General features: G+C 44.9%; 1 protein-coding gene across 3 annotated transcripts in view; it reads right to left on the bottom strand.

The window, feature by feature from the left end:
- Nucleotides 1-20,721, bottom strand: part of COBL (cordon-bleu WH2 repeat protein) — a 278,439-nt gene that overhangs the window by 50,586 nt on the left and 207,132 nt on the right. The gene's annotated exons all lie outside the window — the stretch shown is intronic.

Raw genomic sequence — 20,721 nt, 5'->3', positions numbered from 1 at the left:
CACACACCCCTTCTTGGTTCTGTTTCCAATAATAGATTTTGGTACATATATTCCATTAGGGCTCATCAGTAGGGAGGACTAAAACAGTCCTAATTTTAAGAAGACCTTCATTGCCTTTCTCATGCTTTGAGACTGTTCAGAAAATAAAATATATTTATCAATGGTCTAATTTTCATTACATCTACAAAATTAGCTTCCCCAGTATGCAGCCATGACAGCAGACCGAGTGTGGGTGCTTGGTGCAGCACAACACCGCGGTTCACTTCTCTCTCCTTCTTCCACTTCGATTTGTGCCTCTGAGAGGTGGCAGGAGACACAGCCAAGGAAACTTGCTTGAAGGTGCAGCTGCTACTCTGAAGCCTCCATAATCCTGGGCTCTGGGTCAGACCTGAGTCACGGCACAACTGCAGGGCAAAGGCTTAAGGCAGGGCCTCGGTGTCCCAGCTCGTGGCCGGCCCACTGGGACTTGGAGAGAGGCTTCCAGTTAGTGCTGGTGGTTTCTCTGAAGTGGCCAACGCGCGGCTGCTCCCAGTGTCTCAACACAACTGGACCATTTGAAGACCAGCCGGACTGGCCGAAGCATTCCCAGACAACACCACGGCTTATTTACTCCTGTGTTTCATCACCACATGGGAACGTGGGCACCTGCTGATCTGCAGGGGCTGGAGGAGAAAATGATCCTTCCCTTGTCAGCCAGGGGCATGGCTCTACGTGTCATCTGAGGCAGCCCTGCGGCCGCCCGTCACAGGCGTCGTGCCTGGCCGGCACCAGGGATTGCGCCCCGAGAGGACGGCGGAGGGCTCTGGGGCACCCACAGAAGTAACCACGGTGAAGTTCTGACTCCTAGACCTGCATGTGCTGAGGAGCTGCCACCCAGCAGCCACCAGAACAGCAAGAGGACACAGCACTGTCAGAGAACCCCAAGCAGGGAAGGTGCTCCAAATCGGAGGCCACTCCCTTTTATAAGCTGTCCTAGGGCACATTTCTCAAAGCCAATATGAACAGTTATTTAATATCCTAAGAAAAGGGAGAAGACAGAAATAGCTCTGCATCACTTGTGTGAGTATCTGAAGTAGAAAATTAAGTGTTTTATTTAAGGCTTATTTCACAACAGAATCTTAACTTTTTTCTGATTTTTTAAAAATGAAGGTGTGAGTTACTTTATCTCTCCAGTTTGACTTAATCAGGGATCCCAAGCTGACACATCTACAGAGGTCTGGGGACATCAGCAAGAGACAGGCTGAGGACCTGGTGTGGCCCAACAGGGGTCCAGAGGGACCCGGTGTGCCCAGGCCTGTCTACAAGAAGCAGCTCCTACTGCATTCCACATTTGCTTTTTTTCAAGAAAAACTAATGTTGCCACATTTCTCCAACATTTTTGAAAAAGCATAAATCAATATTTTAATGCGCAATCTTCTGTATTTTAAATTTTGGCCATTTTTATAATAATTAAGATTTGTTGAGTGCCAGTCATTGTTCTAAATGCTTTATATGTATTTGCACGTGTAACTCTCAAAACCACTTTCCTTTCAATGTAAAGAAACTCAGGCACGGAGAGGTTAAGCAAGGTTCCTGAAATCACCCAGCAACAGAGCCAAGCCCCGAGTCCAAGCAGCCTGGCTCCAGCCCTTGCTACACACTTCCTCAGCATCCTTTCTGGCCCCTCCCGTTCGTGGAGCAGCTGGTTGTCTGGGAGATGGACCTTGATCATTCACTCAAATGTGGTAATCCTGACCTCCTTGCTGACGACCGGTCCGGGCATTCTGGACTAAGCCAACAGGTGTGTGGCACTCGCTCAGCCACGGTGATTGGTTCAGGAGCTCACATGTACATGTGACTGATTTTGGGTAAGGGAGCCAGCCCAGCCTCTAGAGTGGCAGTTACAGAAACCTATACATGTCCTCGTGAATTAGCTTAGCTTGAGCTGCCCTTTTTTTTTTTTTTAATTTTTTTGCAGGTAAAGACATATTAACTGATTCACCAGCAATCCCACTTCTACCTACATATCTCCAAAGAGAGAGATATGTCTTCCGAGCAGGATCTCAAAGAGATGTTTGCACACCCATGTTCACTGCAGCATTACTCACAACAGCCAAGAGGTAGGAACTACTTAAATGTCCCTGGAGAGATGAATGGGTAGAAGAAGTGTGATATATACATATAACAGAATGTTACTCAGCCTTGACAAGGAAAGGAATTGTCATGTGTTACAATACGGATGAATCTTGAGGAATTATGCTAAGGGCAATAAGCCAGTCACAAAAAGACAAGCGGGGGGAGAGGGCAACAGGGAGGTGTGTGATGAGCATAGAGTCAGATTTTCAGGATGATGAAGTCCTGGAGATCTGTTTCACTACAGTGTGAATATCCTTTACTGAACTGTACATTTGAAAATGGTTAGAATGGTACATTTTATGTTATTTTTAAAAAGTCACAATTTTTAAAAAGCATACTAACTGATTCAGCAACTTATTCAAACAATTTAAAAAGTCTTCCATGGGTTGAGCAAAATGAGTCTAAGCAAAACACAGAGGCTGCCAGGCCATGGAGCAGAGTCTCCTGGGTCCTTCTGCCTGGAAAGTATGCAACACAATCTGCGGTTAATGGTTAATATTTGGTCTCAGTTTCCTCAGAAGCTCTATTAGCAGGAAGAAAGCAGTGACAACATGGCAAGCTTTAAGACAGAATTCATTATATTAGAACAGCATGAATAACTGATTTCAGGAGAAACATTTAGAAAAAAAAAAAAAAACACAAGGGTTTATTAGGAAAAAAAAAAAAAAAAGCTTATTATGAATTATCTCCAAAGCCCCAACATTTCAGAAGTAGCTAAGACACAAGACAGGCTTCACTCGTGTGTGTGTGTGTGTGTGTGTGTGTGTGTAAGCATGCACATGCAGGCATAAATGCTTAAAAGATCTAAGTGAAGGCTGAGAGGTACCTGGGGAAATGGGGTTGGGGAAGAGAAGTGGGAACACCAGATTTCAGGACTAAAACTGCAATGTGGCCGGGCATGATGGCTCCTAGCACTCTGGGAGGCCGAGGCGGGAGGATCGTTTGAGCTCAGGAGTTCGAGACCAGCCTGAGCAAGAGCGAGACCCCGTCTCTACCAAAAAAAAAAAAAAAAAGAAAAAATTTAAAAGAAATTAGCTGGACAATTTCAAATATATATATATATAAATTAGCCGGGCATGGTGGCACATGCCTGTAGTCCCAGCTACTCGGGAGGCTGAGGCAGTAGGATTGCTTTAGCCCAGGAGTTTGAGGTTGCTGTGAGCTAGGTTGACGCCACAGCACTCTAGCCCAGGGAACAAAGAAGTGAGACTCCGTCTCAAAACAAAACAAAACAAAACAAAAAAACCAAAAAACAGAAAAACAAACAAACTGCAGTGTGGGAAACCGCAGCCCTTGCTCATCCACAGTGGAAGCACATCTCACAGGGATTCTCAGCTTGGCCCTGCTTCGGAGGCAAGCCCGGAAGTTTTGTCAAAGCTGTAGCTGCTCCATAAATTGTGGGGGCAAAGTGAAATTCAAATTCAGGACAGACAGAACCCACGCAGGAAAGGTGGTCACACACGGTGTTGGGGCAGCATGGGCCACAGCCAGCTTTGGGCAAAGCATGCACGGCTGGCCAGAGAGCTGGCAGGGCCTGGGCGCCCAGCAGGCCCGGAGCCCGGCGTCAGGGTCTGGGTGCCACCCTGTGCTTCCACTCTGGCTTGGCAGAAACTCTCCGGCTGTTGTCTCACCAGCAGACTGGGGCAGTGCACACCAGTTGCTGTGGGCAGAACTGTTCCCTGAAATCCATACAAGCAAGCCTGAACCTCCAGTACTTCAGAATCTAACGCTGTTTGGATGAGGTCTGTAAAGGGGTTACTAAGTTAAAACGAGACGGTTAGGGCAGAGGCATGTCCATTCTGACCAGTGGCCTTAGGAGATGAGGAGCTGGGGACACAGGAGAAGACAGCCGTCCGCAAGCCGAGGAGAGGAGCCTCAGGGGAAACCAGGCCCTGCGACACAGCACCTGAGCCCGGCATCCAGCCTCCAGCACTGTGAGAGAATAAATTCCAGGTGTTTGAACCCCGCTCCCCCCAACCCCCGTCTGTGGTGCTTTGTCAGGGCAGCCTTAGCAAGCACCAGTGCATCGTGCTGCTGGGAAGAAAACAAAAGTAATGCAAGTCTGGTACAGCCTCTGAGGCTGGAGAGGCAGTAACACATGGTGGCCATCCGAGTCTGCCTTTGGGGTTCTCTGGGCCCCCTTCTCCTGGAGTCAAGCCCCTCCTTCCTGGCATTCTTGTGCCGCCCACACTTGCTGCCGGCTGTGGACCCACACAGGGTCCACACAGGAGGAGATTGCACCCAAAGTTGGAACAGGACCCCCTGCTGTCCTCCCCCTCACCCCTCTGTGGACACAAGGATGGCTGGCTGGGAGGTCGAGGCAGGGGTGGGCGCACCTTGCAGCACCCACCCGCAGACTGAGCAGCACACAGGAAAGCAGGGGGCGGAGTGGGAGTCGCACGAGCCCTTGGGACCAGACTGGCAAGGCCAAGTCCTGGCTTAGGTGTTAACTTGCCTTTGGTCTCAGATGTTTCTTATCATCCCTCTGCTGCTGTATTCTTATTTGTACAATGAGGATGATAATAATTAGCAGTGACCTCATAGGCTGCTCCATAAAAAGTGTGTGGGGTACACTTTTGGCCATTATCACCTCCTGCTGCCACCCTGCCGGGGGTGAGTCCATGAAGACTTAGGCCTGTGCCCCTCTCCGGGCTGGGCCTTCCCGTGGCCCCACTGTGCAGCCGGCACCTGCGGCAGAGGCCAGCGGCTCTGTGGCAAGTTGCTTCCTGGCTAATCAACAGCAGGTGGATGCAGATGCAAGCGCAAGGCAAAGACAAAAACGAAGCTGGAGTTTACAAATGTGGTTGAGTGGACTCCGCCCTACCTACCTGTGGACAACCATCCATTTCGACAATTAACTGACCACATTCTCCATCTCTAAATCTCTTCCCAGTTGTAAATCAGGCACCCAAGAAGGGGCCTGACAATGATTCCTGAGAGGGCAAAGTGGACAAGTTCACAGTCTGTGCAAAGCCTGACATCAACCAAGACCCAGGTTCAGGAATATATATTGTGTGGGGGAAGGAACTGGCAGCAACAAACTGGTATCATCCCATATTGAGCTGACTTCACACCTTCACACGTGTGCACACACACAGCGTACATGTTATGCATGTATATATGCAGTGTGTACACATGTATGTATGCTGATGTGTATGCATGCATGAGTATGTCTATACAACATATGCACATACATATATGTGCTCGTGTATATATGTATAGTTTTCATGCACACACGTGTATGTGCACATACATGTTTACAGGCATGCTATGTGTGCACATGTATGTGTGTACTCATGCATGCACTGCACGCATGCATATAGATATGCATGCACTGTGGGTATATATACATGCATATGTGTGTGTATGTGTGTATGTATATATGTACACACATCCCTTTTTAGACCCACTAGTCACACCAGCAACAGTGAATGCGGAGTCTGCCATCTGAGCACAGACCTACGTAGCTGTGTGATCTTAGGCAAGTCACTAGACTCTTCCTGACTCACTTTCCTCTATTTGTAAACAGGGCTTACCCTTGTAATTGCTGTCACTGAAACCTGCTCTTTTTGTGTGACCGGCTGCAACATAATACTGGCATAAATGCAATGCTTTGAGGTTTATTTTTTGTATCTTTGTTTCTGTTCCCCTCAACTCTGCCATCAGTGGGATAATCTGGGTTCCCCCTGGTGGCTAAAATGGGCTCGGGTAAGCCACTTCTTACCCCAGACGTTCCCATCTCTTAAATAAGCAGCCCCTCTGCGGCTTGCTCACCTCGCAGAGGGGTAAGGGCCAGTGGGCGCTGCACTGCTGCTGCCCCTGCTGGCCCCAGGGGGTGGCCGGGCGCCCGGTCAGCAGTGCTGGGCCTGCGCCCCACGCGCTAATGAAGAGAGCCTTCGGTAGGAGAAAGTTCTGCAGTGGAGAACAAGCTTTTGTTTCTTCATGAAAACTTGGACAGAGGAGAAATGGTTCCATGGCTTGTGTGTGTACTCATATACCCACGTTTTCATTTCAAAAATAATTCATTCAGATTGCTGCTCTGAGTATAAAAATGCTGTGACCAGCTTTCCTTCTCCTCAGATCAATACGCAACTTTATCGCTAAAGTCATCAATTTTAACACTTAATGTTCTCCATCTAATTTCTTGATTAGCTATAATGAAGCTTTACCTCTCAATTTACAATTTGTTATTAAAAACTACATCTTGCTAACTTCTCCCATTAGATTTACAGTACTGCCATAAGGTGTTATATGCAATTGTGCAAGTATTTTATTACATGTGTATACACACACACACAGATTAAAAACAATTAGGGAGGGATGTGAAGAGTTGAAGGTGATGGATGTACTTCCTGTCTCGATTGTAGGTGACGAGTTTATGGTGTATACAAGTGTCAAAATGGTCATGCTATGTGCTTTCTTTGTAGGTATGCAGTATTTTCGTGTGTAAGTTATACTTCTGTAAAGCTGTTACAGATAAAAAATAAGATAAAACCCACTAATTCTCATTGATGTTCTTCCTATGCTTCACCTTGTAATACTAAATGGAGACTTGTAATTCCCCTAATAGACACTAAACACCTCAATTTAAAACCATTTACTGTTATTTTATATTCCTTGAACTTAATTAACTCAGTCTTCACACATAATGTTTTTGTCCTGGAGCCCGAAGACTCCAAATGTCGGCCGTTAGTGCAGAGAGTGACAGCTCTGGCCCTCAGCGGGACACACCGTCCTCACTCACGCGACTGCTGCGACGTGTGGGGCAGAGCAGGGCAGCAGACACCAGAGCGACCCGCCTTCCAGGGCATGCCCAGCCCGGCTGTGCCGACGCGGCACGCGGTGCGGATGCGGTTCTGTCTGTGCGAGAGGAGGCTGGGGTGGGAGAGAGCAGGGACTGAGATTGTGCCAGGTGACCGCTGCAGGGAGTAGGCAGAAACAGGCCAGAAGCACAACTATTCCTCACTTCCACCACCAACTCTACCTTCTCTCGCAGAAGCCGTAGCTCTGAAGGTCTGCGCACCATTTGCCTCTTTTGTCGTGACTTGCAGTCACAGGCCTGACCATAACACACAGTCACTTTCCCTCTAATTCTCTAATTGGAAAAATATAAACCCAGGAATAATGGATCCCCAGCGGGAGTGGACGTGGGGCGGGGGTGCTCCACGGTGTGTGGCGAGCGCCAGTCTGTGCCAGGGAAGCCCCTGCTGCCAGCTGCACTCAGGCCTTCCTTGAGGGAAACAGCCCACACGGAAGCTGCTTCCATGTTCCAGGAGGAAGCAGAATTCCACATCAAATCTGACTTTTAATATTGGCAAGAGGACACGTGTGTGGGCCAGATATGGCAATCTGCCTCCTGCTTCGTCCTTTGGGTGAGGGTTTGTGCAATTCACGAAGTCTTTCTCCTTATCACCACCTGTCATCCGCACAAAACACACGAAGGGAAGATGTATTTGCTCTTTAACCCTTGGTCCTTCCGCGCCCAAGAAAAAAGGACAACAGATAGTGGCCATTCCATTTGGAGTCAGGTGGTGTGTTCTGGATATTTTTTCTCCTCGCTTTCTTTCCTTAAGCCCTATAGCAGATTTATCAGCCTGGATTCAATATGTCCAATCTAATCTCAGTATCTCTAATGTCCTTTTAAGGTTTTTTTCTTTTCCTTTTATTTTTTCTTTACTGAAGAATATGGGCAGATACAAGCTTCTGACTTTTAGAAAGCTAGTAATAAAAATTTATTATTTTCTTAAGAAGAAGGGGAAAGAAGGGTTATATAACATTTAAGAGTAGAATAAAGGAAGAAGTAGCGATAAATTTAAATCGTGTAACTTCCACGAACAGTTATTCAGTATAAGGGTTACCAATTACACGTTGCTATTAGTGACAAAGAAAACACAGGAACCAAGAATACACAGATAATTCCAAGCTTCCTTTTATTTAATACTTGAACCTTCATCTTCACCAAAGTGTTTGAAGTTTGCTTGTTGTTGTTTTACCATGGTGACTAGTAAGGTGCAAAACTATTTTGAGTTTTTCTCCTACTCTACATTCCCTGGGTACGAATGATGAAACAGTTAAATCACTCACACTCACACACCCACCCACATACACACACTCACATACACAGTCACACACACACTCACATTGACATACACACACACACCCACATACACACCCACTCACATACACACCCACTCACACACACACACTCACACACACAGAGTTCAGAGGGGAAAAAGGAAGCAAGTGCTCTGTAAGTATATCAGTTCCTGGACTTGGACTATTTGTAATTGGTTATGATGATTCCAGACATTGCAATACCTGTTTGGAAGGCCCTCACTTCCTCTTGTAATTTTTGGAAGATACAATCTTATTCCTACAGCAAAAAAGTTTGTTTTGTTATGGGAAATGTTGTCTGCATGTGGAAATGTTTTGAATCAGATTATACGAGCTATGAAAGTTGTGAACAAATTGTATCATATTATGGATCCAAATGAACATGAAAACTGTGAAAATTAGCAGTTGATAAGCATCACAAACACAGATGCAATGTGTGATTGACTATAATGGGTGCTAAAATAAAATATCAGTGAGTAAACAGTTTTGAGATTTTTCCAAATTGTTTCATCTATAGAACTAAGAACATTTACTTACAATGAAAATTAGAATCTTCAGATGAAAGGGTCAAAAGTATTGGTGAAGTGAGACGGCAATCATTTTCATACAAACTGAATTGCAGTTTAGAAATCACAGCGTGTCCCATTGTCCACTGCTGACATGGTATCTAGGGTGAATCTCTAAGAATTTAAGCCAATTATAGTTGAAAAATAATACACAGTTAATTTTTCTTTTACCTTAGCATTTGCTGTACAATTGGTATTCCCCAAAGGACTCTTCACTCTATGAACTTGCATGGCTACGGGCCAGCCATTAGGTTTGTTTGATCCGTGCATCTAGTCAGAGAACATGAACTGCCATCTTCTGTGGACAGAATGTGTAACATTACAGAGGAAAGAAACAGACATGGCTTATAGGGAGAAGAAAAGAACCACAAGGAGGGATGGATTCTGAGCTGAGTCAGAAATGAGAACCTTTCTGAAATGCAAGAGCTTTGGGAAAAAATGTTTCTCCTAATTAATTTGTCTGATTCCTAGAAGACTCTAATGCCTGTTAGTTCAGTGTCAAGTCATATGCAAATCTGCAAAACTTGCTCATCAAATTGCCCTGAATTTTACTTAACCTTGCATCAGGTCATCTTAGGATCCGTCACACAATTCACTAAGGTATCATGTCAAAGATGGGCCACCCATCTTTTTGGCTAACTTTCTGATCAAGTAAATTGGGATGCCATGCTCAAATTCTATTTGCCATGTAAACTACTGAATTTGTTTTTCCCCCACCACATAACTACATCCTCTATTATTTAATGGAGTTTGACAGATTTTTTGCATATTTTCTGCTTCTCTAACCAATAATCCTATGCACAGTGTTGCTTTTCCCTGTTCTGCTTAGGTTTTGCCTAGAGATTTTCTGCGGCCATCTTGCTTCAGCATAATAGCTACTTCTCACACAAATGCTTATTGCAGTAATTACAGACAATCTTCTACAATCTTTAATGTCTGGGTCATAAATCCTGATGCTTTCCCCAGAATTTAGGTAATCAGTACCTTTTCTTGTTTAGACTTTCCCCACTTAATGATTTGAGGTCAAATGACTGCTACTTATCAGACAAAAGTCCTTTATTTCAACGCAAAAAAAGAAAAAAGAGGCACTTTCTAACTTATTGTATGTTTCATTGTGAGTGATTTCTGGTGATTTTCTGTTTTTCTCACCAACACATGGCACCAAATTGGCCATATATGGCTTTGGCTTATGGTTCTTTATCATTAATACTAATATAAGCTGTGATAATTCCCTCATTGGTCATAGCTAACATTTTCATTGTGACCAACCAGAAAACCATACTACATGTCAGAAATACTAATTCTTTTTTCTTACTTTGAGCAATAATATTTAAAAAAGTCTTTTGGAGAGAAACATAATAAGCCTATCCAGTTCAAATGTATCTGCACAATAATAAAATTAATCAAAGCAAGAGCTCGCTGTCTTTTTATCTAAACCCTGAATCTTAACATATGACTATTTCTGCCTTCTCTGTCTGTCTTGGGACAGACACTGCTAAGGTGACTAGTTCTCAGGAACAGGATGAGTTCCCTCAAGATTGCAGAGGGATCTTACCCTCAGGGAGGAGCGGGCAGCACCCCCAGACACGGTCGCTCCACCGTGGGCATCTGACCACTTGCACAGCCCTCCAGACTAGGACTTAGCAAATGGAACCGTCACTTTTCATGTGCATGGGAGCCACGAGTGAGAAAAACCCAAGGGCAGAAGGCACGTGTTTAATGTTCACTCTTATAGCCTCAAAAGTTGGCACCATGCCGAGCACCAAGTAAGTACTCAATCAATGTTTGGTGAATAAATGCATGAATAACGGATAAATGAAGTGAGACACATCCTTCTTCTCCCTCTTTTTTTCTTTCTATAAATGATCTAAATGGCAGAGTACACAGGAAAACCTGAAAAACACAAAACAGTTGTGTTCTATGTATCCTTCAATGGATGGTATATATCGTAAGTTGTGAGTTCCCAGACTGTATTTATAGTTCACGTGTTTAGCCACTTCGTTTTACCAGATAGACAGAATGTTTCAGTTCTATTCAAATTGATTACACTGGTCAAGTTATGGACATAATCTAATTTTAAGGAAAATAGAGAATAAATTCTGGAATAGAATGTCCAATAAGAAAAATGTGAATTAATAATGAATTAAAATAAACCAAGGGTCTTCACAGGAACATATCCATGTATCACTGAATTTCAGACAGGTCAATATTACCAACCTGGAATTTGCATATAAAAGTCTTTACCTCCTACAAAAAAAAATATAAACCCCAAACAAATCTCTGTTATTTATGCATTTATATGTAAATTCTAAAGAAAGTAAATTGTGGGTGTACAAATGAGCCCTTTTATCCCAAAAGGTGGAAGAGCAACAGGAAAAGCAGAGCGAGTACAGAAGAGACACCAGGACAGGTCAGAGGTCAGGAAGAGGTCCGTCCATCAGAAGCGCTTGGCCTGGGCAGGGAACGACGCACAGCAGTACACTGTGGGGAATAAACGGGGAAATATGAACGCAGACTCACGGAGAAATAAACGCCCACCATCACCATTCATCTTCAAGCCCCTGGAGATTTAACACTGCACAGCGAGTGATATATCGGCCAAATCGTATGACTGTTGTTTCTTCCATTTCCTTTTAGTCTTTTCCTAGGCCAGTTGTTAAAAGGGTTTATTGATCCAACAGATACAATTCTGTCTCCTGCAAGAACTATATCATAAGCATCACTTCACTCACTGCTGGTCCTTCAGGTTGTCAAATAGTAACTTGGATTTGATATAAAACTTTAAAGTCCTTACAAGCAGAGACACTAAGCAGCCAGTAGGCAAAAGCCATTTCTCACTCTTTCAAAAAAAGTCTTAAGTCCCGCTTGCAGAACTCGAGGGAAAAACAGATACTATTGCTCTGTGATGCCCTCAATTTCAGATCAGTCCATGCCGCCCTGATAATGGCGACACTGGGCAGGGATCACGCGTAAACTCAGAAAACACGGATGGATTTACTGAGTTGGAGACAGACATCGACTGCCAGAGCATGTGGAGAAGCACTGGTTTTAAGGCGCAAACGCCTCCTGAGTCCTCTGATCTCTCCAGTGAGAGACTGACCGGTGGCCTGATGGGCCATTACATGAGAGTGGCCTGAAGTCCCTTAAGGCCCTGGGGGATGGGGATTAAAACAAGGAGGGGCTGTGCCTGAATTCACAGAATCACATGAAAACCCTGAAGGCAGACAGTTTACAAGACTACTGACAGTAAGGGAATGCTTGGTTCATAATCCCTATTTACTTTTCTTTATGAATTTATTTATTTATTTTTAGGTTTTTTTCCGTTACAGTAGTCCCCTCAACTGAGGTTTCACTTTCTGTGGTTTCAGTCATCCGTAGGTCAGCCAAGGTCTGAAGTAGGTGAGTACAGTACAATAAGATATTTAGAGAGAGAGAGAGAGAGACCACATTCATGTAACTTTTGTTTATAGCATATTGTTATAATTGTTCTATTTTATTATTAGGGTTTTTTTGGCTTTTTAAAAATTGATTTTACAAGTGGCATTTTCTTCTGTTTTTACTTTTTAATGGGTAAAACATAGTAATAATATTTAATGAAAATTTTGAACCATTCTTGAAAAATCAAGATGGCAATGCTTTATTTCTGGGAAAAACTTAAATTTACATGAACCCAGAAAGAAGTTCTTAAAAATGGTTTTTATGCCTAACCTGACTTCATGTTGCAAATTAAAGCTTCAAGAGACACAGATACCAGTTTTGATTATTTGTGCTTAGTGCTTGAGCACTGACTTATGAAAATCAAAGAAATTGGTCCTTAGTTTTCTTAACTAAATCACTTTATTTCTTTTTAGTATTCCTATTTATATCTGTTACTCCTTTACAGTGTTATGCTGGTAAATGGTTAGTAACTAGCTCTCTGGAGAGAAAAGGTATAAAGGAAGGGTAGCACAAAATTTGTAAGTAATAATAAAATATACAATACTATTTTTTGTAAATCCTATATAACCAATTGATTCTCACAGAATTTTTTCATTCATTTTGCCAGATTCTTTCATCTATAGTCAGCCTATTATTACTATTGATAAATAAGCGCAGTTTCAACATGAATATAGATTGATATTTTTATGTTACACAGTAAGATGAAAATGAAACCAGGAAGATGTATGCTGGAATTTTACTCATTTGTCAATTGCATGAATGACTTTGCTGAATGGTTAATGGCTTCTGAAAAATGGAGAAACAATTCAAATTTTTTGTGCTATTCACAATGTACTGCCTACAGATACGACATGTCTTAATATTTAGTCTGCATTAGTAATGTTCCTCAATCACTGTCTTATATCTAGACATTTGATAAATCAAGACCTGGTTTGTAACCTTTGCCAATTTCCATGGTGTAAATACTTCCTCCATGGTTGACTTCCTGCTATGGGCAACTGTCACTGAACATGGTGCTATGAAGGGATGTGTAGTAGCACACTATTATACAGCATTTTCACTATTCTATAGCATTGAATCATACAGATCCAATGTACGTAAATAACTTCAAGAACAAAGAAATAGTAAAATGTGGCAAAATAACTAGAAAATGGGGAGGTTTTGGTATTTATTACCTTTGTTTTTAATATAAATTTATTTAATTGTAAGCTTATATAATACACTTTTTAATAATGGTTTTGTTTAGCAATTGCTTTGCAAAATTCCTGAAATTTTAAAAATGTGTTTTTATGAGCTGGCATAGTGCAGTCCTGCTCCACTGAATTGTCACTAAGTTATTTGATTCTTTCTCAAGTCAGAGACATAGCACCTTGTAAATAAAGGGCTAAAAAGTAATTAGCAAGAAGAAATAAGTTCATAAGTTTTTTAAAAAATGCTATATGTAGACAGATTGTGATTCTCACTGCTTTACTTCTAAGTTGCATCCAATCTTTAGTCTATATTGGGTGGATTTAATGGTTTTCAAGGTAAAATAATAATAGGCTAAGAGCTCAGTTCCACGTTTTCTAATGCACTTTTGCATAGGGATAGACTCTGCTCCCACAGTCAACAATTTCCTTCCATTTTATGCAAAGGCCCATCTGCTCACGATCCCCTTCCTGTTTTCCTGGATCCTGTGCCTTTTCCTGTGGCAGCAGGAGCAGCTGTGTGGCTGGCTCTCTGGCCAGGGAAGTGAAGTGGCCAATAAACATCAGCCTAGGGCAAGAATGCTTCCCTGGGCTTGCTCTGAGCGCCACACACCTGTAGGGTTTCAGGGGTGCTTCCCATGACAAACAGGAGTCATAGGATTGTGTGTGTGCCACAAGCTTTAGAGTTAACTGCTTTGTTTTGAAACAGGGAAAGTGTTTAGTTTGGGTTCAAATTTTAGAGCAAGGCATTAGGTGACTCTACAGACAACTGGTCCCAACTTAAGGGGCTTGAGCCAAATTCCTGTGCTATCCTCTCCAGTTCTGGGCTCTCTGCTCAGGTAGCACACGGCTGTTCACTGAGCCAGTAGCCCTTAGTGAGTATCTGGTCCCTGAAGGTAGGGACTGGTTTATAGCCCCAAATATTTCGAGCTGATCCCCTAACATTGCTAGATTCTCAGTTCCTCTGCTGGGTCACTTGCCTAAAATGTAAATTATTAATTTTGCATTGATCAAACTCAAATTACTAACTTCTAATTCAAAATTAGTTCATTTCTTCCATTTTATTTCCCTATTTTAGAATTTCGTTAAAGTTTTTTAGAAGGGGACACTTGTTCACAAATTTAATAATAAAATCAATCAGCTAGAAATAAAATGATAAGTTTTTACCAGTGGTGCTTAGAACAAGAGAAAATGACCTATCTTCCCTTTATGCCTTTACAATCCTTTGTCAATTACTCTACAAGTGTATACCCACGAAAAGATTTATTTGCTCAAGCCTGGTGCAGGAAAATGTATAAGAAAATGACAGTCATTGGATATTTTCATTTCACAAATTTAAAGCAAATTGAGGATCCATACTGTGAGCTCCATATGCATTGATATTTAAATTTCCAGGGTCTTCTAATTGGAATAAGTAATTAATAACTTGCTAATTGCCTAATTAGAAACAGTACGGCAAATCTTGTAAATAAACAATTCAAACAACTAATGGGATAGGCTCTGTTATTGCAATTCATAATGAAGGTTCAGCTGAAATCAGAATGCCAGTGGAAACAAGCTGATTAGAAAGTTATGGAAAGTTACGGGGAAAATGCGTATGACACAAATATATTCGTTTAGACATGCACATGACACATCTATGGACATGATTAGATATCTAAGATTAATAGGAAAGCTTATTAATAAGAATCAAAATGTTTAAAGAACATAAACCAGAGAGCCATCATTCCATTGTTTTTACAACTGTGCTAGGAAACCTCCAACACATGCCAAAGCCCCACTGGCAATGACTGTTGTGACATGAGGCTTTGAGAAGTCACGCAGTTTAATCACTCTTCTCTCACACACATCATAACTATTCATCAACTCAGACTCTGCAAGCTGACCTGACTCTGACAGCCAGGAGGAAGCTGACAGTGTGTATCAGGCAATAGGAATCTCAGTTCTACTCAAGGTGATGGCAGAGACCTCCTTGTTCTCTGGCCACACACAGCTTTGCACGGGCTCTAGGCTGGGTTTAAAAATGCTGCATTTTGCTGGTGAGTACATGTGGTGCTTATTTTTCCATTCTTGGGATACTTCAGTTAGTAGAATGGGTTCCAGCTCTACCCAGGAAAATACAAGAGGTGCTATATCACCATTGTTTTTGGTGACTGAGTAGTACTCCATGGTATACATGTACCACATTTTATTAATCCACTCATGTATTGATGGGCACTTGGGTTGTTTACACATCTTTGCAATTGTGAATTGTGCTGCTGTAAACATTCGAGTGCAGATGTCTTTATTATAGAATGTACTCACCATCAAATTGGTTTCACTGATCATCACCTAAGAAAACATTTAGGAATAACATTAATCAGGTGTTGGGCAGATGGGGGGGGAGGGATGGGTGTATACATACATAATGAGTGCGATGCGCACCATCTAGGGGATGGACACGCTTGAAGCTCTGATTGGGGGAGGGGCAAGGGCAATATACATAACCTAAACTTTTGTACCCCCATAATATGCTGAAATAAAAAAAAAAAAGACGCTGCATTTTGTCTACTGTAAACTCATGCTTTCTACAGAGGAAGTAATTTCAAGTGAGATCCACGATGCTTAAGATTCATAAAGTGAACACACAGCTTCACACCAACACTATTCTCTTTCCCTCTTACTACTAACATTATCAAGAAACCAGATCATTTGGTGTCTGGATACTAAATGGGCATATTCCAATCCTAGGAGCATTTTTAATAGCTCCTCCACTCTGTAGAAGCAGAAAAGGAGAAGTATAGGTTGGGGTCAGGCCTGAAATTGTCCCTCAAGGAGAACAGTTTCTTAGTAAGTTCTGACTTTCAGATGCTTGGCTGTACTGTCTTTGAGCTGAGCCAGCCACTGGATCTTCACCGGCGGCACACCACCCCCTCTCCACACCTACTCATGACACGTCTTACGTCCTCCAGACTACCACCAAGCTGAGGGCTGCAACTCGGTGCAGTGGACACTGCTAGCTCCTCATGCAGCAGGCACTGCCCACACCCCCCAATTGATAGAACCCCAGCACTGGCCAGCGGTCAGCGATGTGCATGTACCTCAGGGCATTCCAGCCCCATCCCCATCCCCATTTCCATTCCAGTCTGTCGGACAGGCCCGGGTCATCTTAGGTGGTCCCTCCTGCCAAAGATTGGGCCAGGATATTGCTCAACTGTCATCAATGAAACATAGAGAAACTCTTCAGTGGGGCTTTCTGGGAAAAGTTCCCTTTCTCCTACAAAACTATTAGAAGAGATGGTCTGTCTTCCTCCACTGAAAGTTCCACTACAGACTTCTTGCTACCAGCCTGAGGAGGAGGCCAAGCCCAAAGATGATACAGAGAAAAGATGGAAAGAACCAAGACCCTTGATGACAACTTTAGGCTTCAGATTCAACTAATACTGAAGTTCATGCCACTTGGGGATTCCTGTTCCTTGAGATAAGACATTCCCTAACTGTTGAAGTAGGCTTCATATGGGTTTCTCTTACTTGCAACTTGCATTAGTTATCTCTCGCAGGAGAATAAATTACCCCTAAACTTAGAGGCTTAAAACAATAAGCTTTTAATATCCCACAATTTCTGTGGGTGTAGAATCCAGGCACGGCTTAGCTGGGTGCCTCTGACTCAAGCCCTCTCACAAGGCTGTGCTCGAGGTGTTGACCAGGGCTGGGGTCTCATCCGAAGGCTCCACTGGGGGAGGAAGGGCTTCCCGCCTCAGTCAAGCAGCTGAGGGCAGAACTCCACGCACGGGGTCAACGGACTAAGGGCCTCAGTTCCTCAGTGGCTGTTGGCTGGAGGACCTCTCAGTGCCTGGCATTGAGGGTCTACAAAGAGCAGCTCAGGGCAGTGCAGCTGGCTGACTTTGGTGTGAAAAGAGAGAGAGGGTGCCCATGATGGAAGCCACAGTCTTTTTTCTACCCTAATTTTGGAAGTGAGAAGTGACATTCCACTACTTCTGCCATATTTTATTCATTAGATATGAGTTGCTAAGCCTAGTCCACGTTCAAGGGGAGAGGGGTACACGAGGGGGTGAACTTGGGAGACGGGGATCACTAGGACATGTCAGAGGTGCCCCCCACACAAATGGGCACATCCCACCCTACAGGCCAGACTAGGAAACCACTCAGGAAGAAGTAGGAAGCAAAGGTTGGGATGCCGAATCCCACTGAGAACTTCACATCTTTCTCAAGTATAACTGCAACAGGTCTTTGATGCAATATCGGCTCTTTCGAGAGTATCCTCCAGACAGACTTAAAGCACTGGTACTAGATATTCTTTAGCCTAGAAAACATCTCAGTTTGATGAAGCTGAGTGGAATGGGCGCAGTCCACTGTAATTTGGTACTTACAATTCACAGTGAGACATATTCTGGTATATTTCTTTAATGAATACATTTGAGATGTCAGGCACCAATTTGAAGGGTGGATATTAATATGAATAAGAATGTTAAGGCCTCTGAGTAGCTTAATCTAGTGGAGGATGGTACATAACAGGTGCATGCAATGCAGTGTGGCGAGTACAGGAAAGGACGAATGCCTAGAGTACCACGGGGGAAGTCACACTGCAGGGAGGGGTGTAGGGCTTGCCGGGGACGGGCTCCGAGACGGCTGCAGGGTGTGCACAGGGGGCTCCCTGCTTGGCTGTGGCTGAGCATGCAGAGAACTCTCAGGCTGGGCCCACGCAGGGCGATCCAGAGAACGGGCTGTGTACAGGGGACCCCTTAGAGCCACACACACGAGTGGATGCTAACTCTACTCTTGGGAACTCCTGACTACTGTACATTTGTTCAAAAAGTGTTCATGAGTCCCAGACATACGTGGCACTGAACACATGAACACACAATGTGTTCCATTTTCCTCTGTTTCAGGTAAATGTGGTTTTCATGACCACGATCGAGCACTGATGACAGTTTCAGCATTAAGATGGGAGTGAGGGCTTGTCCTTGGGCTAAGTTCTCGGGCTGGCAGCCGCAAAGGGGAACACCAGAGAAGCCGTCAGGACTGGGACAGGTCAGGGTCCTACAGAGGCTGGGGGGGACAGGGGAATGCCGGGGACAGAAGCCCAGAGTGGGAGCGATCAAAGTCAAGGCTGGAGTTGCAGAGGACCGATTTATGCCTTCTCATCACGTCTCACCTTTGTGTGCAAATTCGTTATCTCTTAGCTTTTTGAATCTTATCTTCTGAAGGTTAGCTGTGCTTACTGGTTTTCAAGAAAGCATATTTTCTCCTTTTTAGCAACCTAAGTGGAACATACCATCTGCTGTATGGATCACACTGATGTGTGAAAGCCGCAGGTGTCCCTGGGCAGGCTTCTGCGTGGCTGGAGAAAAGTGCAGGGTGACAAATGAAGCCAAGATCCCATCCACAGGAACCCCGCTGCACCGCCGTGGCGGGAAGGCCTCTGGCTCGTTTTCCCCACGATGACGGTGTCTGCCCCACAGAGCTGTGGTGCGGGCAGCAGGAGACCGTCCGTGAGATGCCTGGGGCTCCGCCCGGCCCTGGTAGGTACTCAGGAGAAGTTCCCACCATAAACACAGCGTTTCTTGTACAAGGAACACAGTTTTAAAACTGAACTCAGGAAGAGATATACAAGAACTATACTGGGCATAAAAATGTGCCTCCTGAACTTCCACACAGCCAAGAATAGCCAGAAGTTTGACCCGGAGTGCAGGGGAGAAGTGTGCACCAGGGGGACACACACTGTCACCCAACACTGATGCACCAACAACCTGTGCCTCCCTGGAGGAAGGTGAAAGGAGCACCGGGATTTCAACAATATGTAAAAATGTAACATGAATGAAAACAAGAGATTCATTTTCCATAATATTTTTTAATTCCTGAAGGCAAGTTGCATTCTGCATCCTAGTTTTCCAGCCACAAACAACAGGCAGGCCAGTTCTGCTAAGCAGGTCGCATGAGTGTGGCAGACGCAGCGGGAGAGGGCCGGAGGCAGAGGGGCAGCAGCATCTGCTGAGCCCCGAGACCCGCAGGGCGCTCGGCCGCTTCTGAGAGGGGGAGGCTGAAATTGGGCCAACTGACACCTCCCAGGGTCCCCTCTGCCCCGTCCTGCTTCACTCTACTGCTGGCATCTCTGCAGGTGTGAGAGGGACGGAGGAGGGGCAAGGTGAACCACACTGCTGAGGGCAGAGGATGTCCCAGGCGATGGCAGAGAGAGTTGGCAGAAGGCGCAAGGGGCAACGGAGCCACAGGTAGGAAGAAAGCGAGTCTGGTCTTCAGCCTGTGGCTTCACCCGCTCTCTGCTCAGACTTGTGGGGAGCCTGTGGCAGCACGGGACACGTCTTCCCAGCACCGCAGGGACAGCAGGAGGCACGAGCTCTCCACCTGACACAGGCCTTGGTGAGCGCCCCTCCCGACGTCTCACGTGGCAGTCGCCCCCCGGCCAACGCTGCGCCTGGGCAGTGAGGACCCCAAACACAAGGAGGCCAGGGACGTGAGGGCCCGGGAGTCTGCGTGAAGTCGGGTGTGGGAAAGTACACGGGGCCTTTCACCTGGCTCTTCCACCCCCTGTGGGCTGCCACAAAGCCACGGTCGAGTGGCCACTGTCCCCCGATTGCCGGCGGCCTGTGTGCAGCTTCACCCTTTCCGTCCAGCGATTCCTCCCTCCCCTCTCCCCTGGGGAGCAGGTTCTGTGGGCAATGACAACAGACGCAGGAGTGGTCGCAGAAGCGAATGGCCTTGGTGTGTGGGGCTTAAACGCACCCCCTTCAGCAATGACGTGGCTCCAGACCCATCCACGCCACAGCCAGCACCTTTCTGACTGGCAAGTCTGACCCTTAATTTTTGAACACCCCCTAGAAATTCATTTGCATTCAGAGGCATGTCTAATGTCAAGATGATCAAATGTATTTTAAGGGTGGAAAAGAAGTATTTGTGAAGACAGATAAAATGAATTGGGATTAGCTTGCCTAGAGAAAGTCGGTAAGTCATCCAGTGATTAACTAACTTTACCCAGAAGCTGGCAGGCAGCTTGTCATCGTCCCAAAGAAGACAGAAAAAGATAAAGTGGCCCCGTGGCAGGAAGTCTGCGCTTCCTAACCAGCGGGCGGTGCACACTGAGGTGGGCACCACGGGGCACTGGCTGAACGCAGAGTGGGGGGCACAGGCTGAACGCAGAGTGGGTTACACTGCCACACACACGCAGCCCAGGTGGGGCTCGATTTATTGGGAGGTGTCACCGCACAGCACAGACATACGGAGGGGGTCAAGCACAGGCCTGGGACGCACACGATGCCACCTGAATACACAGAGGTAAATACATG

This window comes from Eulemur rufifrons, chromosome 29 (genome assembly GCF_041146395.1).
Source record: "Eulemur rufifrons isolate Redbay chromosome 29, OSU_ERuf_1, whole genome shotgun sequence".
Classification (NCBI taxonomy): domain Eukaryota; kingdom Metazoa; phylum Chordata; class Mammalia; order Primates; family Lemuridae; genus Eulemur; species Eulemur rufifrons.
This window is presented reverse-complemented; position numbering and strand designations above follow the sequence as displayed.